The sequence below is a fragment of the Rhinoderma darwinii genome, chromosome 10 (genome assembly GCF_050947455.1).
Source record: "Rhinoderma darwinii isolate aRhiDar2 chromosome 10, aRhiDar2.hap1, whole genome shotgun sequence".
Taxonomy (NCBI): domain Eukaryota; kingdom Metazoa; phylum Chordata; class Amphibia; order Anura; family Rhinodermatidae; genus Rhinoderma; species Rhinoderma darwinii.
In genome coordinates, this window is record NC_134696.1 from 64583906 (window position 1) to 64608485 (window position 24580).

General features: G+C 44.6%; 1 protein-coding gene across 1 annotated transcript in view; it reads left to right on the forward strand.

The window, feature by feature from the left end:
* The first annotated feature begins 1945 nt into the window (after nucleotides 1-1945).
* LOC142662102 (uncharacterized) overlaps nucleotides 1946-24580 on the forward strand; it is a 58673-nt gene continuing 36038 nt past the window's right edge. The window contains exon 1 of the mRNA XM_075840013.1: nucleotides 1946-2197. The gene's annotated coding sequence lies outside the window, so the exon portion shown is untranslated. The remainder of the gene's footprint in view (nucleotides 2198-24580) is intronic.

Consider the following 24580-nt stretch of genomic DNA (forward strand, 5'->3'; position numbering starts at 1 on the left):
CCTATTGGGCTTTTACGAAAAATTTGCATAAATGTTAAAATTATCAGAACTTTGTCACTAATAAACGTTTTTTTAAGAAAAAAAACACAACACAGTAGTTATCTACAACACAGCGCCTATTAGATTAGGTGGGAGATAGGGACGTATGAAACTGGTGACAGATCCTCTTTAAGGGGTTAAGGCTATATTCACACAGGCGTGACAGATTTACACGCGTTAAATCTGTCCATGTGTATTACGTTTTGCATCAGTGTGCTTTGGGAGTGGCATGTGTTTTTTCACACACTCAGGCCTTATTCAGACGAACGGGAAATACGTCCGTGCAACGCGCGTGATTTTCACGCGCGTAGCACGGACCTATATTAGTCTATGGGGCCGTGCAGACATGTCCGTGATTTTTACTCAGCGTGAGTCCGCTGAAAAAAAGTCACAACATGTCCGTTCTTTGGGCGTCTTTTGCGCATCACGCACCCATTGAAGTCAATGGGTGCGTGAAAACCATGCATATCGCACGGAAGCACTTCCGGGGGACGCGTGTGATTCGTGCAACAGCAGTCAAAAGGATGAATGAAAACAGAAAAGCACCACGTGCTTTTCTGTTTACAAACATCCAAACGGAGTGTCATAATGATGGCGGCTGCGCGAAAAGCACGCAGCCGCGCATCATATTCTGTTGCCACACGGAGCTGTTAAGTGGCTTTTGTGCAGGCAAAACACTGCATTTTTTGCCTGCGCAAAAACGGCACGCTCGTGTGAATCCAGCCTCACAAGCACTTTTTTTTTCTTCATGTAATTGATGTGTGCTGTCCGTGGTTTTCACGCACACATTGACTTCAATGGGCGGCTAGGTGTGTGAAAACGCCCCAGTATAGGACATGCAGTGAGTTTCACGCAACGGACACTCGCTGTGTCAAAACTCAGGCATGTGTGAATAACCCCTTTGAAATCAATGTTTCAACGCACAGCACACGGACGAGAATTACGCTTGTCTGACCTTATTCATACTAGCCTATTTCACGTCCGTGTTACTCGCGTTAAAACAATGGACGTCACACGGACATATGCAATTCAATGGGGCAATTCAGGGATTTAGCGTTTTTCATGCTGCGTGAAACTCACTGCATCTCCTATTCTTGTGCGTTGTTTGCACATCACGCACCCATTGAAGATTATGGGGGGGTGAAAAAAACGGACAGCACACGGACGTCATACGTGTGCTGTGCGTGATTCACGTAACAGTTGCTAAAGAAATGATGAGAAAAAAAACCCCACCTTCTTCAGTTTATTTTGCGGACGTAAAAAAAGTGACATACGCGTGTAAGAAACGCAGACACGCACCGCACACTGAACAACAACGCAGGAAAACCGACACGTTCGTGTGAATAAGGCCTGGTGACACACTGCGTGTTAAGCCACGCCCCTTTTCACTGGCAGGCATTTTTTGCGGACCATAATCTGCGGCCCCCTCCACATTCAGGGGGTTTGCAGTCCTCAGGTGAGGAATAAATGATACATTGCAGGTCGGGGGTGTATATTATATGAGGTAACACCCTCTACAATACACTATATACTTTATGTATTTCCATTGCTGGTTTAATAGCATTTTCGCTTAGTCAGCAGACTGTTCTAAAGCTCTATAAACCATTACAAGTACACGTGAGGCCGGGCACCGGTGTATCGGCAGTGTTGCACATACATTTCCTGTGTCACGACAGTCAAAGGAAGTGACATCAAAATCGCGCTATAATATAACATGGAATTACTGCTGCAGCTTGTTACAGCGATTCCCATGTTGTCCTATGGGAAAGTTTTGTAGCGCGATTTTTGAAAATCCCGGCTGGGAGAGATAAAAATAATAATAATATAAAAAATAAATCTTGGTCTGCCCTCCGTATAGCGGTTGTCGCACAAACTGAGAGAACTAGAATTGCGCGACCAAGTGTCTATAGTCTAGCCCCGAGCCGACGGGAGGAGGAGTTAATGACTGCACATAACAAAGGATATAACATTCCCTTTAAGGCCATGGAGTTAAAGGGATAATAAGGCCGCTGGAATGAGGTTTAATGGGGGATGGGAAAGAAGCTAAAGATGGCTGAGCTGCTCCGAGCGAGATTTACTTCGGTTGGCTGAAAGTTTGGAGGCGCCGGCAGGCATTAGTAAGACGGAGCTGCCTCGATGCTTTGTGCGCTACAGGAAGGTAAAATTGTTTTCTCTTCTGTGTGGAAGCGGAAGATCCTAAATCTTGCTGTATGTGCCGGTGCTCCGTGCAAGACCTCGGAGGGTTAAGAGGGGACGACAATGAGCTGCTGGGATTATGGCGTTCTAGGCCCTTAGCGGTGCAGGGAGGCAGTACTGGCCTGTGGTGCGTTCCTGATGTACCAGTCGGTTAAGCTTTAATACAAAGAAAAAAATAAGGAAACGTTAATTTTTGGCTAAGGCTTCGTTCACATCTTCCGTTTATGGGTTCCGTCAGACCTTTCCGCCAGGGGACCGCATTAACGGAAATCAAATGGAAACCATAGCTTTCCGTTTGCATTACCATTGATTTCAATGGTAACGCTTCTGTTTCAAATGGTCTCCGTTCCTTAAGGAACGCTATTGATTCCGACAATAAAATGAAAACCTTACGGAACGGAGACAAATGGAAACTATTTGCAACAGAAGCGTTACCATTGAAATGAATGGTTTCCAATTGGCTTTCCGTTCTGAGTGGATGAATGGAGGCCCCAAATGGAACCCGACATAGATGTGAACGAAGCCGAAGGTGTCACTATTGCACGTATAATCCAGGAGGAGTCTGCAGGAAAAGAACTGTAGATGTCACACACAAAAAATAGTCACCCTGTGGTGTTTGTAGTCCCTTCACTGTTGACTTGGGTTCCCATGGAGACGAGATGTCTTGGTTTGGGGATGAGAAAACATTTTTGAGGTTGTACAGTGACCCGCTTGTCTAGATTCTCCGTGCATCCAGAGGACTATGGGAAATTTGGTTTCACAGATTTGGTTAAAATCCCAAATCTGAATTTTAGGTGCAGTTCACACTACATCTGTGGTGCATGATCGACGTATACACCAATGTGGCCATATGTAAGGGACCTCACAGAAAAATCTGGCTAACCCTCGGTGATCGGCTATTATTGCGGGCCGGAATACTCCTTTCCCCTGCAGCGCTCATCCATGTATTCTATGTACGGCCACTTTACCTCGACAGTCGCTTTAGGGTGACCAGTTGAAGGGGTTGTCTCTTCTGGATATTTCTAAAATAAAAAATACCCATCTGTTAAATCTCCTGCAGCGCCGAGGCTCCGATGGTTCCCACTGGTCTTTGTCTACTTGTGCTGTACATCCATGTGACTACTGCAGCCCATCGCTGTCCTCAGCTGGCATGTGTGGCAGGACAAAGGTCGGCAGGGCTTATCGGGGCCGGACCGGCAGGGGTTTTAACAGGTGAGTATTGTTTCTTATAACATATCCATTTCCTTTCCTAAAGTATCGTACGACCCCTTTGAAGCGAAGTTCACACAGCAGTCGCTGAGCAATGTTCATGGAAGACGGATGCAAATATATAGCAGTCTTTCTGGGGTTCTGTGGGGTATAATAAGTACCAGTGGGGGCATAAAATAAATTCTCACTTCTCCCTTGTTCCCCTATTGCTCTCCTTCCAGATTTAGAAGGGAGCAGGTAGGCAGATGCTGGTGAGTGACGTCACTGTCTGTGCCCACCTCCTGCGCTCACTTGGTGCTGACGTCTAACTGTAGGCATCGGCACGGTGCAGAGTCTGACTACCACCTCCCCCATCCTGCTACTGTGGGGGAGCGGTACTCTTAATTCATGACGACATTGAGGAAAGTATGAACGAATTATTAATTACTCAGCCCTGACATCAAAGGCAAAGGGGTTATCCAAAAGGACAGTTGCTTTTAAAGGGAATGTTCATATCACTTTTGACGGGGTTGTCCAGGCAAGGGGTGTTTTTTTCATACTGATAACCTATCCACCGTATAGGTCATTAGTATATGATCGGTGGGGGTCCGACACCTGGACCCCGCACCAATCAGCTGTTCCGGATGTTAGACAGTGTTCATGCCGGAAGAAGATGGCTCCGTGCTGCAGAACTGCAACTCTGTTGGACCCCCACCGATCATATACTGATGACCTCTGTGGAGTTGACGCCGCTATTGATTCTGTCGGAAAACCGGAAACCGACCGGAATGGTAACGAACGGAAACCATTAGCGATGTTTCCGTCACCATTGAGATCAATGGTGACTGAAACGGAAGCTGTGCTTTTATCTTTCCGTTGCGGGGTTCACCCGACAGAAACCTCCGACGGAACGGTGATGTGAACAGGCCCTAACACATATATGCTGTAGATTGTATAAATGTTGTTCAATTTGTTTTACCCTATGTCTACTAGATTTTGGCAACAATTTGTAACCCTTTTTGTGACTTTTTGGGTATATTACAATGGTTTAGAAAATTTGTAATTTTTCTCAAATTTTGTAGGAACTTATTTTTATGCACCTAGCCACTTTGTAAGAGCGCAGGAGGAAATTACCCCATTTTGAAAACACCCCTCAAAGAATCTATCTAGGAGAGTGATGTTTGTTTTTTTTTAACCCCGTAATGTTTTTTTGTTTTGTTTAGCAGAATCTTGTGGAAATCTGTCAGATTTTTTCAGACACAGAGCATGCAAGTGAAGTAAAGCACCTCAACATTTATTAGACTATTTCTTCTGAGTTTAGAGATACCCCCCCCCCCTCCCCAAAGTGGTCCAAAGGCAGTGCCTGGAACTGAAGGAGCAGTCTAAGGGAGAGTTCACACAGAGTTTTTTTTTATACGGAAGCCGCGCTGCAAAACGCGCCGAAAACGCCTCCCATTTCAATGGGAGGCGGAGACGTTTTTTTTCCCGCGAGCGGAAAAACCGTCTCGCGGGAAAAAGAAGGAACATGCCCTGTTTTCGGGCGTCTATGCCTCTGACCTCCCATTGACCTCAATGGGAGGCAGAGAAAGCGTATTTCGCTGCGTTTTATGCCCCCGGCGCTCAATGGCAGTGGGCGAAAAATGCCGTGAAAATCTGCGTGCAGGCAGATAAAAATCTGCCTCAAAATTCCAAACTGAATTTTTAGGCAGATTTTCCGGCTACAAAAAAACTGTGTGTAAACCCAGCCTTAGGCTGGGTTCACACAAGCACATTACGTCCGTAATGGACGGAACGTATTTCGGCCGCAAGTCCCGGACCGAACACACTGCAGGGAGCCGGGCTCCTAGCATCGTAGTTATGTACGATGCTAGGTGTCCCTGCCTTGCTGCCGGACAACTGAAAATATGATTACAGTGAGGCCTCATTTACACGAACGTAATATACGCGCGTGCGACGCACGCATGTCGTACGCACCTATAAGTCAATGGGGCAGTTTAGACGATGCGTGAATTGCGCTCAGCGCGTGTGCGCAGAAAAAAACTCACGACATGTTCTATAATCGTGCGTTTTTCGCGCACTCACGCACCCATTGAAGTCAATGGGTGCGTGAAAACCACGCATGCCGCACGGAAGCACTTCCGTGCGAACTGCGTGATTCGCGCAAGAGCTGTCAAACTCCTGAATGTAAACAGAAAAGCACCACGTGCTTTTCTGTTTACAAACATCCAAACGGAGTGTCAAATTCGAGATGAGCGCACCGAACTTCACCGGGTTCGGCCAAACTCGTTTTGACCGAAACCGGTAAAAAATGTTCGGGTACGCGACGTTAGGAGACAGTCACTGTCCACGGTGCTGAAAGCGTTAAACTGGTTCAGCACCATGGACAGTGACTTCCGCTCCGAAAATCCATGAACCTGTAAAAAAAAAAAGACGTTCTGACTTACCGATAACTCCGGTCCGACCTCCCGGGATGACAGTTCAGTCCAAGTGACAGCTGCAGCCAAGCACAGGCTGCAGCCAATCACAGGCTGCAGCGGTCTCATGGACTGCGGCGTCATCCTGGGAGGTGGGGCCGGATGACAAGAGAGGGACGCGTCACCAAGGCAACGGCCGGGAGCCCGGACTGGGGGAAGCAGGAAGTTCTTGGTAAGTATGAAAGTCTTTTTTTTATTCACAGGTTGGTGTATATTGTGTTCGGCATTCACTGTCGAGGGTGCTGAAAGAGTTACTGCCGATCAGTTAGCTCTTTCAGCACCTTGGACAGTGACGGGCGTCGACTAGCCTCATCTCTATGATGGCGGCTGCGCGAAAATCACGCAGCCGCGCATCATACACGGATGACACACGGAGCTGCCAAGTGCCTTTTGCGCGCGCAAAACGCAGCGTTTTTTGCGCGCGCAAAACGCACACGCTCGTGTAAATGAGGCCTAAGGGACAGTTGTCCGGCAGCGAGGCAGGGACTCCTAGCATCGTACATAACTAAGATGCTAGGAGCCCAGCTCCCTGCAGTGTGTTTGGGACTTGCGGCCGAAATACGTTCCGTCCATTACGGACCGAACATGCTCGTGTGAATCCAGCCTTAGCCCTTATTCATACGACAGGGTTTCCCGGCCAGGTGACGGCCGTTCATAAATCGTCCGTCACCCGGCTGCATTAGGAACAATAGACCCCTAATGGGGCTATTCACACGACCGATTTTTTTTTTTTTTTGACGGCCCGGGAAACATGCCCTATTTTCAGCCGTTTACCCGGCCGCCCGGCTCCCATAGAAGTCTATGAGGCCGGGTAATACACGGCCATCACCGGAATGTGTCCCGAGTGATGGCCATGTATTGCGTCGCTCGCGCTCTCTCTCTCCCCCCTATTCCTCACAGTGCAGAGTGCATGTGAGGAGGACGACGGTCTTTTTACGCTCCCTGTAGAAGTCGGAATTTCCAATCCCCGGCCGGGGATTGGGATTCCGCTACAGGAGAAGTGAGTGACTACGCTGTCCATATATGGACACCGCGACGTCACTCACTTCTGAAGCGGAATACCTGACACCTTGGCCGGGGATTCCGCTACAGGAGAAGTGAGTGACTACGCTGTCCATATATGGACACAACGACGTCACTCACTTCTGAAGCGGAATACCCAACACCTTGGCCGGGGATTCTGCTACAGGAGAAGTGAGTGACTACGCTGTCCATATATGGACACAACGACGTCACTCACTTCTGAACAACAAATTTAAATTAAATTCATCCGATTTTAAAACGGGTCAAAATCGGCCGTTAAAAACGGCAACACGGAACGGAATCAGAACGGATGCAAACCAGCCGGGAAAAACGGCCCAAAACGGCCGATTTTATCGGCCGACACTCGGACCCTGTCGTGTGAATGAGGCGTTAACCTTTTAGGGCCCACGGTTTGAATGATTGGTTCAACGGCCCCATTTGATCTTTGAAGAGACTTTGAGCCCCCAGAACAATGGCCCTAATCTGCTGCTGCTGGACATATGGCAGGGCCAGAAAGTATTGGAACACCACAAGGATTTTGAGGCCTTAGGCCCCATGCACACAAACGTGTTTTTTGCGGCTGCGATTCACCCGCAAATCTGCTGGTGAATTGCAGCCTCATTATTTTAATGGGCCCGTGCACACGACCGTGGTTTCCACAGTCCATGCATTGCCCGGGAGCCTGGACCGCAAAAAGATAGGACATGTCTTATTACGGCCGCATTTTGCGGTCCAGGCTAGTTGAAATGAATGCACACGGCAAGGTGCATGGCCCGTGATTTGCAGGCGGCCTGCGGGTGACAAACCGCGGACGTCCGAGCCGCAAATCACGGCCCGTGCACACCACTACGGTCATGTGCATGAGGCCTTAGTTTACTTGGATGATTTTTGGGCACGTGTGATGTTTGCATAGGCCTAAAATTTGTGCAGATACTACACCATATTACAAATCCTAGGTATTCATCTAGTGGTATAATGAGACTTTTTCGTTTTGTTATGGGGGATGTTCGATTTTTAAATGGTGAAACTCTAATTGTTAATGAAGGACGGATAAAAATAAAATGTAGTACTCCAGAGAGGTGTGTTATATCCGGTAGCACTCCTTCATACACGGTGGGAGGGACAGGTGCCTCACTGGTTTGTTGTCTTTTTTCTTATTCCTCCTCTGGCACGGACACAACTCCATTTCCGGGGGTGACGTTTTTTCTCTTTGGGCGGCACTTCGCCAGGAAAGTTCTGCCCTGGAACTATCCTGGGGTCATCCCTTACAGAGAGAACTTTCTCCTACCTCTGCCACATTACCAAAGAGAAGGGATTGTATGTCGCCTCCTAACCAGTGCTCCTGTAAATTACAAATGAGTTGTATAATGCCATTTGGATAAAGTACATCGCCAGTTTTTTGTACCAGATTGTAAATTTCCACATGGCATTGTAGGGCTTGAGCATCTTGTCAGACAAATCCACTCCTCCCCCCCCCCCCTCTCCCCATAAATTTGTCATATGCCTGGATGCACACAGGCCGTGACATGGTAGCGGATGTTGCACCACGCACAGGGTCAAGGGAGCAGGTGGCATGTATGGATGTCTGCATCAGGCCATCCTTTTTGTCCCTGTATTTTAAAAAAAAGGACCCCTTCACTATGCAGCGCCCTGCTCTCCCCAAGCTGCAGGGTTTGGCTCAGAAGGGTCTTTGAGATGTCCTTTTGATCTTTGTGGACCGTCCCACACGCCACCGGTTTTTGCTACGCCGGGCACCTGAACAGGGGTACACTTGTGTACCAGTTATCAAGGAACAGGTGGCCGCCCCTGATCGAACAGTGGATGGAGGAGGTCCCCCACAATCTTCCCAGTTGTCAGGATGGGGGGACAGTTTGGGGGCTCAATGTGACTATCCCTTTCCTCATACGTTTTAAAAGTATGCGTGTAGCCCGACTCGGACTTATATATAATTTATACATTTTTATACCATACCTGGCATGCATGTTGGGCAAATACTGCCTAAATATCACCCTCCCCGTGTAATGCACTAGGGACTCATCAATGGCAATTTCTTGTCTAGGGGGAAAAAAAGAAATGAGGGGTCTAATTTTAAAGTCGGTCGAAATTGGGGTAATCCTGGTGGGGGGGGGAGCACTGGGAATTATCAATGTATCGGATACACTTTTGAATGGCCTCAAAATTAGCCCTGGGCATTTTAGTGCGGTACAAGGGGCAGTGGTAGAGAACATCAGTGGACCAGTAGATCCTCACTGATGGCTTATTAGTTAGGCCCATGTTTAGGACCAATGCCTAGTATTGCAGAATTTATGCTGTATTGCTGGAATGCCACCTGCATAACCTGGCATAAAAAGAGCTGGGGTTCACAGCAATAAACTGTTGATCACATAAATTCATCAAGGCTGTCAGAAAAGCAGCAGTGAAGTCTGGTACTTGGGGGGGGGGGTATAGGAGGTTGGGGGCAACCAATTAGATGCAGGTGTAACCTGAACGCAAAGGCCCCATGCACACGCCTGTAGCCATGTGCGCAGCCGTGATTTTCGGGTCGGCCGGCCGCGGAGTGACACCCGCGAACCGCCCGCAAATGGCACATGGCCGTGTCCATTATTTCCTATGAGCCATGTCCGTTCTTTCTGCGGTCCAGGGTCCTGGGCCATGTACGGACCGTGGAAACCTTATACTGCACTGTGAACATGGAAAAAAGAAAAATCAAAACCGTGCTAGAATTGCTTGTTTTTGTTTTCCTCGTCTCCCAAAAAGTGGAATAAATAGTGGAAAAAAAAATCACGTACGCCAAAAAGGAACTAATGAAAATGACAGCTTGTTCCACAAAAAACAAGCCCTCCCACAGCTCAGTCAACGGAAAAATAACACGTTATGGCTCTCAAAACGCAAAGATGCTAAATGACGGGCCAGATTAATTTTTTGGGTCCAGTATTTTTTCATTGAAACCCCACATCCGCATTTGCTAGACCCCCACAGGTGGACGCCGTAGATGCAGTGGAGATGAGGAAACCGTATTGGCCAATACTGATCGCAGATATTTTTTATAATGGATCGACTTACCTGCAAACGCTGATGCTGCTGCAGAATCAACTGTAGCCTCTGGTGCCGATGTGGCCGTCACGATGCAGGACCTGTGAGTGACGTCACAGATCTGCACTGTCAGAAGCTGGGCGTTCTGAAGAGAAGAGGATGTTACTTCTCTTCAGAGCGCCCAGCTAGTAAAAGTATTAAAAACGCCCCGATGTACGCACCTAATACACACCCACTTGGACTTTTGCAAGCCTCATTTGCATAACTACAAAAATGGTCATAACTTGGCCAAAAATGCTCGTTTTTTAAAAATAAAAACGTTACTGTAATCTACATTGCAGCGCCTATCTGCTGCAATAGCAGATAGGGGTTGCAAAATCTGGTGACAGAGCCTCTTTAAAGGCATGGTGTTGCCGGAAAAACATGTTTTTTTTTTAAAATTTAAACATTTAGTGTGTGGGTGATTAAACATTGTTCAAATTTTTTTTATTTTTTTCGCGAGTCAGGAAATATTATAAATTTTTTCTAATTTATAATACTACCCATTTTTGGTCACTAGATGGAGCTAGTTCCCAAAATTGCAGCATTGCAACATTGGGTTAAAAGCTCTCGCTCTAGTGAGCTCTCAGCATCCCCCCCTCCTTTATCCTGGCTAGTGCCGGGATAAACGAGGGGTTTGAAAGGTTTAACCTCCTACACTGTGTCGCCATTTTTTGAGGTAACCCACAGTGTAGTAGGTTTACATACAGTAGTAAACACACACAAACACTAACATACATTGAAATCTCTTACCTGCTCCTGCCGCCGCGGCTCCCTCCGGCCCGTCCGCTCCCTTTGCTGCCGCTGTTCCATGTGCACAAGTCCGGAAGCCGCGACCGGAAGTAGTAATATTACTGTCCGGCCGCGACTTCCGGTCCACAGGAAAATGGCGCCGGACGGCGCCAATTTCGAATAGGACTGTGTGGGAGCGGCGCATGCGCAGTTCCCACACAGACGCCGTACACGGACGTGAATGGGACGGGAGCCGTTCACAGTCCCTATGGGACTGTGGCTGCCGTACTCCATGTCTGTGTGTGTCGTTAATCGACACACACAGAAATGGAACAAAAAATGGCAGCCCCCATAGGGAAGAAAAAGTGTAAAAATAAGAAACAGTAAAACACAAACACACAAATGAATATAAACGTTTTTATTAAAGCACTAACATCTTTAACATATCAAAAAATTATTTGTGATGACACTGTTCCTTTAAGTCTCGTTCACATCAGCATAGATTCCGTCTGGGGTTTCCGTTTGCATTACCATTGATTTCAATGGTAATGCTTCCGTTGCAAATGGTTTCCCTTCCGCAAGTTTTGTTATTTTTTTTCACGGAAACAATAGTGTAGATGATTACGCTATTGTTTCCGCTAAAAAAATGGAAACCTTACGGAACGGAAGCAAACGGAAACCATTTGCAACAGAAGCATTACAATTGAAATCAATGGTAATGCAAACGTAAGCTATGTTTTCCACTTGGCTTGTTCGTTCCCCTGATGAAGAGGACTAACAAGACCCATCAACGGAAGCCCGAAGCAGATGTGAACGAGGCCTTACCTGAACTAAGTTACACTGACAAAAAGATGACTAACTATCCCTAACTGATTGACAATCACACACTAATGGACGCCGATCGACTGACACTAACGGTCTATCTACTTTTTTTTTTCTAGTGTTTTATGATTTAAAAAAAAAAAAGCTCTCTTATACAATGGGAGAGGTAGGGGAATGATCACAATGGGAGAACTGTGATCAAGGGCTTAATTGGGGGTCTTTAGCACTTGGGGTAGCAGGACAACGATGCAGGCTCTGATCACGTCTCATACACCAACAGAGGAGATCCGAGCTTGTTGTCAACTTATCCTGTAAATTCTGCGCTCCGATTGGTTAGTCTGTACAGTCTAACCAATCGGAGCGATCGCCAACAAGGGACCACTCTGATTGGTCCTTTGTAGTCTTCTTGAAGACAAGGGCAGTCCGTGGCAGCAGTTAACGGCCGCTATATTACAGCACCGCGCGGCGGTTAACATTTAAATTGCAACTAACTGCACGTTTAGGTGCGCAAAGTTACTGCTCACCTGGATGTGCAGTTCTGTCCAGTTGTGGGATGGGGTTAAGCAACATATAAAGCTGAGTAACTTTGTAAATTAATTACATTACTTCTGTTGTACTAATCTTGAGTTACAACTTGCATTATAGTCTAGAGCTGCATTCAGAACTCTGCTGGTTGTCATTGGTAACAGATGACAAGCTTATCGTCCGAAAGCTCCCTGAGGCTGGATTCTCACGAGCATGTTTGGTCCGTAAAGGACGGAACGGATTTCGGCCGCAAGTCCCGGACCGAACACACTGCAGGGAGCCGGGCTCCTAGCATCATAGTTATGTACGATGCTAGGCATCCCAGCCTCTCCGTGGAACTACTGTCCCATACTGAAAACATGATTACAGTACGGGACAGTTGTCCTGCAGCGAGGCAGGGACTCCTAGCATCGTACATAACTATGATGCTAGGAGCCCGGCTCCCTGCAGTGTGTTCGGTCCGGGACTTGCGGCCGATATACATTCCGTCCTTTACGGGCCAAACCTGCTTGTGTGAATCCAGCATCAGGGAGGTTTCGGACAACACGTGGTGTATTGCAGCCTTTACAATGTATGTCTATGGGAAAAAATATTATGCAACGCAAGAACTAGAGAAATCTGTGCATTGCAGAATATTGCCCATAGGCATGCATTGTAGTTTCCACAGCGTATTTTTTTTATACTATATGGCTCCGTTCAAATCTGTGTGTAGTGTATAGCATGTTTATAGCAGAAAACATGATGCAGTGCCAGGTAAGTCATATGACAGATACCACCCGCGCCTGACAAACCCATTTGATTTCTTTATCAAAGATTTTTATTTTGAAAATATAACAATACAGAAACATTTCACGATTTATGCAAAAAAAGAAATTTGCACGCAGTGCAATACATTTAAATGAAGTATCATAGTGTAACAACAGTATGCATATATATACATGTATGAGAACAACAGTAGAAGGTAGCCTCTCACCTATCATAATTGAGTGATAAGAGAGATATAACAGCAATAACTGTACCATGTTTGCGTCAAATCAGTGCAATAGTTAGGGAGACCGCCCCCCCAGTAAAGTGAAAAGTGACACATATAAGAGCACTTTTGAATATATGGACACACAACAGATAACACCAGACAACAAAAGGAAACACATACAGACAAAGCGCCTCCGGTAGGTAATATAATTTGTTCAGAACATTCCATCCAGCCAGAGAGGCAAATCAGCACCATCCCGGAATCCAGACCACACCATCCAAGTTTGGAGGAAGAGCCCTGATTTGTCCCTATCAGCGGACAGCAACTCCTCCATCCTCATAATCCCGTTCACCTCCGTTACCCATTCCGCCAGGGACGGTACAGTATGCGACTTCCAGTGACGAGGTATCACCGTTCTCGCTGCCGTCAAGAAATTTCGAAAGATCCCCTTTTTGAGGTGTGGGAGTGATCCAGGAACCATAGAAAGCAAGCATATGGAAGCAGAGGTCGGAACCTCAGTATGGAAAAGCTTGTTGCCTAGATCAAAAATCTTTCCCCAAAAGGGACGTAGCATGGGACAGTCCCACCCAATGGCAACATGGTTCCAGGAGCCCCCCCACACCTCCAACAATCAGCAGACACATCAGGGTATAGCCTATGTAACAAGGTAGGACAACGGTACCACCTGGTAAGTATTTTGTAATTCTTTTCCTGGGCAAAACAAGACATCGGTAACTTATGGGCTAGAAAGAAGGCGGTGCCCCACTCTTCTTCAGAGTGTCTAACCCCCATTTCCTCGTCCCATGCGGCAGTAAAGGATAATTGAGAAAAATAAAATTTTGGCAGGATGATCCCATGTAGGTGGGACAACACATGAGAAGGGGCTGTGGGTAAGGACAAGTAGAGTTCCAGAGGAGTCTTATCCTGTAGTAATACCAGACAGTCCCCCATGGAGGAGAGATAGGACAACCCATTTGATTTCTAATGGGTTCCATCGTTGTGTGAGTCCCTTTAACCGGATGAATAACGCTGCTTGCAGCTCTATTCTACTTGTCGAATCTGACGGAATTTGCAAAGGAGGCTTCAAATGCAAATATAAACACCCCTAGCTCTGAGGCCTGCGGAATTATGAATGCAGCTCTAAGCTGCAACTCATAAAAAGTACAAGAAAAGTAATGCAATGCATTTATAAAGTTAATAAAGCTTTCCTGTAGATTAAGGCCCTGTTCGCACTGAGTTTTTTGGCGCTGACTTTGATGTGGAAACCGCGTCAGAATCAGCACCAAAAAATTACCCAAATCGCCCCGATTAGATTTCTATGGAAGGGAGAGGCCTTTTTTTTCCAGGGCGGCTTTCAGCCGCACGCGCGGAAAAGAAGAGACATATCCTTTCCTGCTGCGGTTTCGTCTCTGACCTCCCATTGGAATCAATGGGAGGCATTAAAAGGCCCACGGCGCTAGTTTCCGAACGTTTTTTGCTTGCAGGCCTTTGATTAGCTTCAATGGCCACGGGCAAAAAACACAATGAAAGCCCCGGCAAGAAAAAACAGACAGGTCAAAATCTGCCTTCAAATTCCTGTAGGAATTCTGGGGCAGATTTTTTTTTTTCTGTGTGAACAGGGCCTAAGGGTGGTCTTACTCGGGCAGATTTTCTGCCCGTAAGGAGAGCCAAACGATAACTGCATTTTACATGGAGAAATAGTCGGGCGTATGGGGACGAGTTGTCGGAAATACGATTGCTCGTTCCCATACAGTTTGCATATTGTCGGGAGCACAAACCCTGCTGCTGACAATCGACGGTTTATATGGAAGCATATTGCTGCAATGTTCACATTGGCCAATGATCGGGTAAGAGCGTTCGTATGAGAGCTGGTTTGCCCGATCAGCCCTTGTAATGGACCTTAACCCCTCCCCCCCCCCCCTTCTTGCATTCTGGGCCCTAATGATCAAGCCATTTTTTACATTTTTCCACCGTCACATTCCAAGAGCTATAACTTTTTTTATTTTTGTATCGACATAGCTGTATAAGGTCTTGTTTTTTGCAGGACAAGTTGTACTTTTTAATAGCACCATTTTGAGGTACATAGAATTTATTCATTAACTTTTATTAACTTTTTTGTGGGGTGGATAGAAGAAAACCTGAAATTTCACCACTCTCTTTTTGCGCCCTAAATCTACGTAGTTTACCATGTGGTATAAATAACACAACTTTATTTAGCGGGTTGTTACGATTGCAAAGATACCAAATTTGTATCGATTTTGTATGTTTTACAAAATTATTTGTTCTTGCGTCTCCATATTTGAAGAGTGATAACTTTTTTTTATTGTTCCGCGGATGCAGTTGTATGAGGGCTTTTTTTTTTGCGGGACAACTTGTAGTTTTTATTGGTACCATTTTGGAGTAGATGCGACTTTTTTGATCACTTTTTATAAAAAATTTTTTTAAAGTCAGGATTAACAGAAAACAGCAATTTTTCCATTGTTTTTTATTTTTTACGGCGTTCAGGGTGGGTTAAATAATGCAACATCTTTATAGTCGGGTTCGTTACGGTCGCGGCGATACCAAATATGTGTAACTTTTTTGCTTGATTGTGTTTTTTTTTTAATAGTAATGCAGTTTGTAAGGGGAAAAAGTGGGTTTTTTATTTTTTACATTTTTTTTAAAATTAATTGTATTCAACTATTCTTTACTTTTTATATTTGTCCCACTAGGGGACTTCACTATGCGATCTTCCGATCGCTATTCTAATACACTGCAATACATATTACTGCCTGTCCGTTTAAAACAGACAAGCATCTGCTAGGACATGCCTCCGGCATGACCTAGCAGGCATTTACTATGGGCAGACCTGGGGGCCTTTATTAGGCCCCCGGCTGCCATCGGAGACACACTCGGCGATCTAATCGCCGGGTGTCAGTGGGATGAGAGAGGGAGCTCCCCCCCCCCCCCCTCTCCAAAACCACTCGGATGCGGTGCACGCTATTCAGCACCGCATTTGAAGGGTTAAACGGGTGAGATCGATACTAATCTCATTCTCACCCGGTCGAGCAGGGACGCCCCCAGCCTCTGGCAGCTTAGAGCAGGGAGATTTGACAGCTCCCTGATCTGTTTACTTTATTCTAATGCAGCGCCGTGGAATGGCGGCGCTGTAGAATAAAGCCCATTAATGACCGCCGTGAAAAGGCTTATCTACCGGTCATTAACCGCTTCCCGACCGCCCACTGTATATTCACGTCGGCACTTGCTGGGCTCTGTGCAGTGCCGACGTGAATTCACGGTGGGTGTTAAAAGCACGATCCGGGTTTCTCAGAGTACCCGAATCGCGCTATTATCAGCTGCCTCTGGTCCCGGAGCTATGATCGGGACCTGATTAGTTCAGGTCCCGGTCATGTGATCGCAGGGAAAGTGTGTTATAGCAACGAACTGGAAAGTTTGTTGCTACAACAAACTTTCCCGGGGACCGATTGCGGGTGCTGCAGTCGGTTATAAGGCAGAACCGGGGGCCATATAAAAGCCCCCGGGTCTGCCATGCACAGCAGCCTATGAGAACCAGCCGGAGACAGGTCCTCATAAGCTTCCTGTCAGTGTGACTCTCAGCGTCACACTGAGGCTTTATTCAGACGAACGTAAAATACGCGCAACGCGCGTGATTTTCTCGCGCGTTGCCCGGACCTATATTAGTCTATGGGGCCGTGCAGACATGTGCGTGGTTTTTGCGCAGCGTTGCTCCGTTGCCAAAAAGGCACGACATGTCCGTTGATTCAGCGGTTTCAACGCATCACGCACCCATTGAAGTCAATGGGTGCGTGAAAATAACGCAGGGCACACGGAAGCACCTCCGTACGCACAGCGTTTTTCACGCAACACTTGTTAAGTCTATGTAAATGAGTTGAGCAGACTAGACAAAACAACTACAAACCAGGAAGTGGCTTTTCACTTTCTGAGCACATGCGCACAGTTTAAACTGACATCTGCATCAATAGTAGTTTTTTTTACCTGTAAAACCACCCAAAAACAACAAACACGGGCCAAAGTGTGAGGTAACGTGAAATCTTGATGCGAACATGTGCTCACAGCAAGCAGGTGTTGGAGAAGGTGTCTTTTTGTAGGCTGCCCTCTCCATTACTCCACCCTCCGTTGTTTTGACGCGCGTAAAAAACGCATGCCATACGCGCGTTAAATACGCTATCACGCTGCCCAAACGGATGCCACACGCAACTCCAACGCAACCGAAACGGCGCGTTTTTCTCACGCGCAAAAACGCAACGTTCGTGTGAATCCAGCCTGACAGTTTATAATACGTTACACTACCTTGGTAGTGTAATGTATTATAGCAGCGATCAGTGCTGCCAGTCTTAAAAGTAAAATGTAAAAAATAAAGTAATAAAAATGTTTTATAAAAGTTACAAAAGCAAAAAATGCTTTTTTTCCTATAATAAGTCTTTTATTCTAGAAAAAAAAATGAAAATGTTAAAAAAAAGTACACATATTTGGTATCACCGCGTTCATAACGATCCAAACTATAAAACTATAATATTATTTTTCCCGCACGGTGAACACCGCAAAAAAATAAATAAAAAACAATGTCAGAATCACTATTTTTTGGTCATCAACCCTCCAAAAACATAGAATAAAAAGTGATCAAAAAGTTGCATGTACCCCAAAATAATACCAATAAAAACTACAACCCGTCCCGCAAAAAACAAGCCCTTACACCGCTTTTTTGACGGAAAAATAAAAAATTATGGCTCTCAGAATATGGTGACACAAAAAATAAATAATTTTATAGAAAAGTGATTTTATTGCGCAATCGCCACAAAACATAAAAAACCTATATACATATGGTATCGCCGTAATCGTACCGACCCGCAGAATAAAGTAAAATGTCATTTATACCGCACGGTGAACAATGTAAAAATAAAAAATTACAAAAAACGTCAGAATTTGTTTCTTTGTCACTTTGCTTGCCAAAAAAATCTAATAAAAAGTGATAAAATCACATGTACCCTAAAATGGTACCAATGAAAAGTACAGATTGTCCCGCAACAAATAAGCCCTCACACAGCTCCGTTGGAGAAAAAAATAAAACCGTTCTGGGTCTCAGAATATGGCGATGCAAAATGTGCAGAGCGTTCCAAAAGCAGATGAGATCGGGCGACCATTTATCAGTGACAATAATCTGCGGATTATTAATTATGTACCCCATTATTATACCCTCTTATTATGTCCTGATGTTCTCCGCACAGGTTACATATGCCCCCACATTATAAATTGAAATACCAGCAAAACCCCAAACAGAACAGTTACCAAGCAAAATCTGCGCTCCAAAAGCAAAATGGCGTTCCCTCCCTTCTGAGCCCCACAGCGTGCCCAAGCACCAGCTTACGTCCACATATATGATATTTTATATCCAGGAGAACCCTCTCAACATTGTATGAGGTATTTGTCTTCAGTGCCACAAACTGGGCACAACGTATTGTGCATTAAAATGGCATATCAGTGGAAAATTTAAATTTTCAATTTGCACCATCCGCTGCGCATTAACGCCTTCGCGCACCACGACTTAATAGCATGTCGTGGTGCGAGGGGTTATATATGGAGCGGGCTCACGCGCTGCGCCCGCTCCATATTCTGCAGGTGTCAGCTGTGTATTACAGCTGACACCCGGGACTAACGGACAGGAACAGCGATCGCGCTTACAGGAGCCTGTAAAATGACATTATACTGCAATACATTAGTATTGCAGTGTATTGTACCAGCGACCTAATGATCGCTCGTTCCAGTCCCCTAAAGGGACTTTTGGGAGGTTTCCACTGTTTTGGTACCTCAGGGGCTTTGCATATGCGACATGACACCCGAAAACCATTCCAGCTAAATTGGAGCTCCAAAAGCCAAATATTGTTCCTTCCCTTCTGAGTCCTGCCGTGGGTCCAAACAGCCTTTTATTACCACATATGGTGTATTGCTGAAATCGGGACAAATTGCTTTACAAATTTTGGGGTGATTTTTCTACTTTATTCATTGTAAAAATTAAACATTTATATGTTTTTTCAGAAAAAAGTAGATTTTCATTTTCACGGCCTAATTCCACTAAATTCAGCAAAATAACTGTGGGGTCAAAATGCTAACTATACCCCTAGAAAAATTCCTTGAGGGGTGTAGTCTTCAAAATGGGGTCAGTTTTGGGGGGATTTCACTGTTTTGCTCCCTCCAGGGCGTTGCAAACGCGACATGGCACTGAAAAACAATCCAGCAAAATCTGCGCTTCAAAATCCAAATGGCGCTCCTTCCCTTCTGAGCTCTGCCGTGGGTCCAAACAGCAGTTTAGTACCACATATGGGGTATTGGCGTAATCGAGAGAAGTAGCTTTACAAGTTTTGGGGTGCTTTTTAGTCTTTATTCCTTGCAAATATTATTTTTTTTAATATTTTTTCAGAAAAAAAGTAGATTTTCACTTTCACAGACATACTCCAATAAATATAGCAAAAGACCTGTGGGGTCAAGATGCTAACTATACCCCTAGATCAATTCCTTGAGGTGTGTAGTTTCCAAAACCGTCTCACTTTTGTGGGATTTCCACTGTTTTGGCACAACAAGACCTCTTCAAACCTGACATGGTGCCTAAAATATATTCTGAAAAAAGGAGGCCCCAAAATCCACTAGGTGCTCCTTTGCTTCTGAGGCCGGTGTTTCAGTAAATTAGCGCACTAGGGCCACTTGTGGGATATTTCTAAAAACTGCAGAATCTGGCCAATAAATATTGAGTTGCGTTTCTCGGGTAAAACCTTCTGTGTTACAGATTTTTTTTTTATTACAAATGAATTTCAGCAAAAAAAATAAAATGTGTAAATTTCACCTGTACTTTGCTTTAATTCCTGTGAAGCGCCTAAAGGGTTAAACTTTCTGAATGCGGTTTTGAATACTTTGAGGGGTGCAGTTTTTAATATGGGGTGATTTATGGGGTCTATCTAGTACATAAGATAGATGTGCTGAGCACAAAAGATTCCCCAAATTATCCCCTGAGGACGCTGCTGTAGCAGTGAAACATGTCGGGGGGGGGGGGGGGGGGGCTAGCGCTCTTTTAGAATCATTGACGGTCTAACTAACTAACTCTACTACCGTGTGATACTAGAGGCTGTCTGAGCAGTCTGCAGCTGCCGCTCATGCCTGACACACTTCATCTCTGAGATCCAAATACTCACTAGATCTCGAACGTTCGAGTAACCGCCTTTGAAAATTTTTTAACCTCACTAAATTTTGTACAGCCATTCACCTCATTTGCTGCAACCTGTTTTTAAACAAAATAATAAAAGCTATATTTTAATGAATACAACAATCCAATAGCAGCTGGGAAATTTGGGGAATCTTTTGTGCTCAGCACATCTATCTGTTGTCCATTCCAATTTGTCCCTGCCAGCTGCTAGGGTGTCTGTCAATCCTTCCTATCTAGTACATAAGGCCCTCAAAGCCACTTCAGAACTGAACTGGCCCCTGTGAAAATAGCCTTTTGAAATCTTCTTGAAATGTGAGAAATTGCTGCTAAAGTTCTAAGCCTTGTAACGTCCTAGAAAAATAAAATAATGTTCAAAAAACAATGCAAATATAAAGTAGACATATGGAATATGTAAAATAGTAACTATTTTGTGTGGTATTACTATCTGTTTTACAAGCGGATACATTTAAAATGAGAAAAATCATAATTTTTGCAAATTTTCTCTAAATTTTGGTGTTTTTCACAAATAAGCAATGAATTTATTGATCAAATTTTTCCACTAACATAAAGTACAATATGTCACGAGAAAACAATCTCAGAATCGCTTGGATAGGCAAAATCATTCCAGAGTTATTGACACGTGTCAGATTTGAGAAAATGGGGCTGGTCATGAAGGTCAAAATGAGCTTGGTCTTGAAAGGGTTAAGGGGTTAAAGGGAGTCTGTCACCAGAATTTCTGTTTTGAACTAGCAGTATGCTAATATAGTTCATGCTAACCTGATTTTAAATGTGTTTTCCTTTTTCCCCAGGGTGCCTGCTCTGCATTAAAAACACTCTTATTAAGTTTATGCAAATTAGCATTTCGGTGCATCAAGGGCGTGTCTGTTGCACCAAAACCTAGTGCGTAATTGCTCTGTTCAATCCACCTCCCTCCCTGCATGCTGTGATCGACATGGGCCATGGATCGTACTCGGCGAGTTCACGCCTGGCTCCGTAGTGTAGTTCCTACATCTTAGTCGGCGCATGCGCAGTATAAACAATATGTCAGTCGTTATTGGCACTACTACACATGTGCAGTAGTGCCGATTACAAAGGATATCCCCTCAGGTTTGTAAGGGGAGTGATAGCATAAACAAAAGTTCAGGTATTACACTTCTTGTGTCACTGGATGGCAGTAGCAGACTGATCTTTCTACTGTCACTTGAAGCTCCCATCCTACTCCGAAACTGAACTAAGAAGTAAAACCTTCTTTATCCTGCTCCCTGACTTAAAACAAGTGCTGCTCTCCCAATGTTAATCTAAAAAAAAAAAAAAAAATGCTAGTTTGTCACAATAATTTTTAGGAAACATGTAACGTATAAAAAAAATAAATAAATATCCAGTTGTCTACCCTAGGTGGGTCTCGGTGGCAATATAAAGCGATCCCTAGTACCACATTGGATTAGACCGAAACACCCTCTCCTATTTACCGGCTTACACATCGCCACAGTCTACACCACACTGTGGTAGCGTGCATCATTACCTGATGTTCGCTGGTCACCTATCTGCCGTAAGCTATCGCACTGCGGCGGCACAGCTGCAAGCCGTTGTGCGCGCGGTTGATGGGCGGTCTCGACTGAGCGACGCGTGAGTTTGATAGGAGGAACTGGGCATCGGCGTCACTTAGCACACGGACTGCCCACACTTGGGATGGTCTGTTTCACTGTGTCTGGAAGGATCAGTCCCTCCATGGGCACACACCTCCTGATACGTCACGGGAAGTGTGTCCAGAATGGGAGGGAATACGGAGTTAAATAGGACGGGTTAGGCACAGATGGGCGATGACGTCAGACGCCGGTATAGGCGTTTATACCAGCACGGGAGAAACATGTGCTGTCAAAACCTTCTGCCACTGCTGAATCTCTGAATAATATATGCTGCTCCAGCACGCTTTGTTAAGCCTCATCTTTGCTAGGCTATTTGGCCATATCTCCCCTGATGAATTCTGACCATAAGGAAACTCGTCGGGAGACAGAAAATATTGCTTTTTAAAACGGATAAGAGGTTTCCCAGTCCCCTTACTGGAAAGTGGCATTTTTCCTGCTGTACTACGGAACGGGTAGGGGGGTTAATGACCCCAGAAAAAGTTATATACCAAACCATGGGTGACATAGGAAATACCTCCCTGCTGGCATAAATCAATATTGATTCTTTTTTGGCGCATTCGCATAACCTGAGCACCGATTCAAGCACCATAACCTCTACCAGTTGCATACTTTACCAATACGGGAAAGATTGAATAATTTCACTTATTGTTCCTGCAACAGGGAGAGAGAAAGAAAAACACTTCTCTGTAAATTCTTTTTTGTGTTTGTCTACACATTTTTAATATATTAGTAAAAGTTATATTTTATTTAAACTCCAGTCCTACCCCAGTGATTCATACTCTTATGACCACCCTTATTAATTTTTTTTTCTCTCTACACCTTCGTGCAACTTTGTAATAGTGACCTTTACCACCCATTTCACAAAGGCCCTGTTCACATCTGCATCGTTGGCTTCCTTTAGAGCCTGTGTCGTAGATTTTGTGATGGTATAGCTCTATTTTTATGGTCAAATTGACAGACGCTACACCGGAATCCGCCGGACCCATCATAAGTTAATGGTAGCAGTCGTACAACGGAACCAGCAGAGCGTTGGGAACATAGCAACTAACATTGCAACTATATCGCTTACTCAGGCATACCTTATCCAAAAAATATAAACACGCCATGAGTTTGAATAGTACTAGCTTTTACAGTTTGCACTGGACCAAGCTTCCTTTTTTGCCTTGGTCTTCATGTGGATCCGTGCGCAGTCCGGGCTCGGATGTAGGATCGGTGAGCTGGAGGATTCCTCTCCCATTTATTTGTATAACAAATGTACTAAAAAAACGAAGGCTTTTCTCACATCTGCACAGTCTCCGTCACAGATGCTGTCATATTTACCAGACAAAATAGCGCCCCATGCAGTGCTATTAAGTCTGGCATCATAGAAACCTGATGAAACCCATTAAAACCAATGGGTTCGGTTGTGCCGCGTTGGTGTCTGTTATTTGATGGATCTGGCGTTTCCGTTGTTTTCGTTATTCTGTTCCTGAGAAGAGAAAAAAAAAAGCCAAAACCGCAGGTATGCGTCAATTGATATATTTTCCCATTACACCTTATATGAACATAATCTGAAACTGCCAAGAGGCTGCAAAGGCACGTTTACAGTCCATCTCACACGTCTTGATATGAATAGGATTAACCCCTTCCCACTGGCCACTTTTGACCTTCCTGACCCTGACAGAGCCTTATTTTTCAAATCTGACATGTTTCACTATGTGGTAATAACTTAGGAATGCTTTTACCTATCCCAGCGATTCTGAGATTGTTTTCTCGTGACATATTGTACTTTATGTTAGTGAAAAAATATAGTCGGTAAATTCAAAATTTATTTGTCAAACGCTTACATTTTTCACAATTTAAATGTATCTGCTTGTAAAATTTATAGTAATACCAAACAAAATAGTTACTAGTTAACATTTCCCACATGTTTACTTTATGTTTGCATCGTTACAAGACTTAGAACTTTAGCAGAAATTCTCACATTTTCAATAAAATTTCAAAAGGCTATTTTTTTCATGGACCAGTTCAATTCTGAAGTGGTTTTGAGGGCCCTATATATTAGAAATCCCCCATTTTAAAAACTGCACCCCTCAAAGTACTTGGAACAGCATTTAGAAAGTTTCTTAACCCTTTAGGCGTTTCACAAGAATTAAAGCAAATTAGAGGTGAAATGTAAACATTTTAATTATTTTTTTTGCAGAAATTTATTTTGAATTTTATTTTTTTCTGTAACACAGAACGTTTTACAAGAGAAATGCAACTCAATATTTACTGCCCATATTCTGCAGTTTTTAGAAATATCCCACATGTGACCCTAGTGTGCTTATGCACTGAAATACTCCCCTCCGAAGTAAAGGAGCACCTAGTGGATTTTGGGGGCTTTTATTTTTTTTATTAGATTATATTATAGGCACCATGTCCGGTTTGAAGAGGTCTTGTGATGCCAAAACATAGGAAACGCCCCAAAAAAGATCCCCATTTTGAAAACTACACCCCACAAGGAATTAATCTAGGGGTGTAGGGAGCATTTTGAACCCACAGGTGTTTCATAGATATTATTAGAGTTGGGCAGTGAAAATAAAAATAAAAAATTTCCCAATTAGATGTAGCTTTAGCTCAATTTTTCATTTTCTCAACAAATAAAAGAAAAAGCACCCAAACATTTGTAAAGCAGTTTCTCCTGAGTACGGCAATG